The sequence below is a fragment of the Asparagus officinalis genome, chromosome 8, assembly GCF_001876935.1.
Source record: "Asparagus officinalis chromosome 8, Aspof.V1, whole genome shotgun sequence".
NCBI classification, from domain to species: domain Eukaryota; kingdom Viridiplantae; phylum Streptophyta; class Magnoliopsida; order Asparagales; family Asparagaceae; genus Asparagus; species Asparagus officinalis.
The window spans coordinates 6,657,203-6,660,565 of NC_033801.1; positions in this window are offsets into that span (position 1 = coordinate 6,657,203).

Sequence of the window (3,363 nt, forward strand, 5' to 3'; positions counted from 1 at the left end):
TCGCAAGCCGCTACCTGGATGCTGTTGCTGGTTGTCGTCAATAAGCCCACCGCCTCCAAGAAGTAAGGGCCCAGTGGAGCCGTCGATGATGCCGCTATCGTCAATGCCCGGGAACTCACAATCCTGTAGCGGTCCGTTTTCAAGAAACCCACCGCAGCCTCTGAAGTTTTTTTGGTTAGTCTTCATTTTTTGGGAGTTTTATGGATATTTGTTCTTTATAGTTTTATTAATTCTTTTCATTTTTGGGTCTTTGATTGCAGATTGGACATGGATGTTTGTTGTCTAGTTTTGTTTATTCTTTTCCTTTTTGGGTCTTTGATTGCAGATTAGTCCTTGTCAGAAGGGCCCACAGATGAGATCTAACAGTATCATTTCCCCTGCATCTAAGCCTCTTATACGTATTATCTTAATGAATAATTTAAAAATTAGAATTATTGTCTCAAATTACATAGTTTTTCCTGACTGAATACATAGAAGAATAATAGCCAAAGAGTCTTTTACTTTTAGGTTTAATTCCACCCTATTGATATCTAATAATATATATTTGTTGCAGATGCCCAGTCTTGTGGCGGTGCATCACTCAATTTACATTAAGTATCTGGCACTTAGAGCGATGTTCTTTCTGTTGCTGTCACTGCTGCAGTGTCCAAGTGTTGTGGCAGCGGGGCCCGGATGGGGACTTTACATTGAGTATATGACAATCCGATCCGTATGTTATGTCTTTGAATTCTACTCCTCTTTCATTTGGTTTCTGCAAGTTTTTTAATTCGATTTAGTGTCGACTAAGTTACCAAAACATGTATTTGCATAAAAAATTATTTTTTTAGCATTAAACATAGATTCACATAGTAAATTGTTAATAATCTCGAAGTTAAAGTGGCCCAAAAAATTAAGCTTATGCTACAAAACATATGAAATATTTAACATGACAACAACACACGTTGGCTACAAACGTCACGCCTGAAGTTCATGCTAACTAGATATAATAATGATAATCCACAATAACGGCTTATTTGATACGCGAGAATCAAGTCAAATGAGAATGAAATGAATCAAGGGATAAATTCATTTTCATTCTCGTATTTGGGTGTAATTATATAAAGATGGTACGCAGGAATCAAGCCAAATGAGAATGAAACGAATCAAGGGATAAATTCGTTTTCATTCTCATATTTGAGTGCAATTACATAAAGAAGTGAGCAAGAAAAATCTTTTTATTTTTGATATGGACATTTAATAAAAAATCATGATGTTTCATTTTCACCTATCCTCGCATACCAAACAAGACCTAAGGCTAGTTGCCATTTCATACGACAGCAGCCTAGGTAGGGGTGAGCATAGGCTAGTTCAAACCTTGGGCTACACTAACCCAGTTTGCCTTGGCTCAAGGGCTGGCCCTGCCCGGCCCACTACGGACCGGGCCTAATTCGACCCTTGATATACCCAGGGCATGGGCCAGGCTGGATTCCACTCTAAACCTATTGATAAAAAAGTAAGCCTGGTACACGCTCGGCCCGACTCAGCCCATATTAGGTGGTAATTATGTTTTAATGTATTTTAGTAGCAACTCAATTAAAAATTGCAACCTCCAGATGTTTGAGTTGTAATTTTAGTAGTGGTAAAGATTTTTTAAGCTATATTCAGTATTTTAATGAATATTTATAATCATTATAATTTACTGAAAATACTCAGATTATTGTGAATCTTTTATCATTTGAGATAATTCTATCATTAATTATACATTTATACTGTTTAAACTTTTCATAAAAATAAAATACATATTTTCCTCTTTATACTATATATACTAATCTAGTAAAAATTTAAAATGAATTAAGAATGTATGCATGTATATGTATATGTTTATATGTATGGATAGGGCTGAGCATGGTTCGGTCCAAACCGAAAAAACCGACCGAACCGACCCGAACCGACCCAAAAATTTCGGTTTTACTTGTAAGGCAGTTCGGGTCGGGTTGAAAAATTTTCAACCCGAACCGCCCGAACCGACCGATACTCATTAACCATTTAACACCCGACCCGTGACCCGTCCCTTAAATATACTCACTCGTGAACCCTAAACTAAAATCCCATTCCCAATTTCAGCCGCCACTCAGATCTTCATCCTCTCTTCTCTCCTCAGTCCTCACTTCCTCTCTCTAACTCCTTGACTCGGACTCCTCAGTTCCTCAGATCCGCCGCTCAGCACTTCACCGCCAACCGCCACTTCACTTAAAATCCGACTCTCTCTCACTCCGTCGACTCCGACTCTCCTCAGTTCCTCAGATCCGACGCTCGACACTCCGCAGTCTTCATGGGGACATCCGAGGCTGAAACATCTCCTCTGGATCTATCTGGGTACGCTGATGTTTTGTTTTTAGACCACGAGAGTATGCAGTTGAGCTCTTGTGAAATCACACCTGCAGGTAAATGATGATTTCGTGATTTGGGTTAATTAGTTTTAATTTTTTTTTCTCATTTCATGATTTAGTTTTTGTTTCTAGCAGCTCTTTGTTCTAGTTAGAATTTTTGTTTGCCTCCTTCAACTTGAACTCCCATATATACAATCTAGAAAAATATGAAGAAAACCGTGCTTTTTTAATTTTTTAATTTCATGATTTGGGTTTTGTCTTTTTGTTTTAATTTGCTAGTTTATTGTTTTGAAAATTTCACTTCAAAGAAGAAGATCGGAAATATTAGGTGATATTTTTCTCTGTGCAGGCATTCTACATTACTATTATCATTATAAATCTCATCAGCTATTGGTCTCTCTCTAACATAGAGGTTCTGTATCTAATTTTTCACATTATGAAGTTAGATACCTTTAAGTGGTTTGCATGCCTCCTTTGTAGTCTGCATTGAATTTGTTAGAACCAAACAAACCGAACCGAACCGTACCGAACCGACTTGCAACAGTTCGGTTCGGTTTTGAATTATAGGCGGTTCGGTTCGGTGGTTCAAATTTTGTTAAAAACCGAACCGAACCGAACCGTGCTCAGCCTCACGCCCAGCCGCACATACCATCCTCAACAGGCCCTTTTTCTTTCTCTTTTCTCGAGCCCAAGTTCTCCTTATCCATCCTCCTCCTAACCCAAAACCCTACAGCTATGGCGATCTCTCCTCAGCTGGTTGGGCTTCGTCTTCCAAATCCTTGTTCAGATCCTAAAGGGAACCCCCTCTCTAACCCAAATCCTCTCCTTCGTCGGCATCCGCCACTCTCTCCTCTGCCCCTCGCCGTATCCGACCTTCAAACCCCTCCTCGTCGACGAGCTCGCGCCGCCACCGCGGCTCTCCGAACATCCCTTCCCCAAGCTCACAGTACGCGAAAGATCCGATCTTTATCGAAATCGATGAGATTTAGGGTTC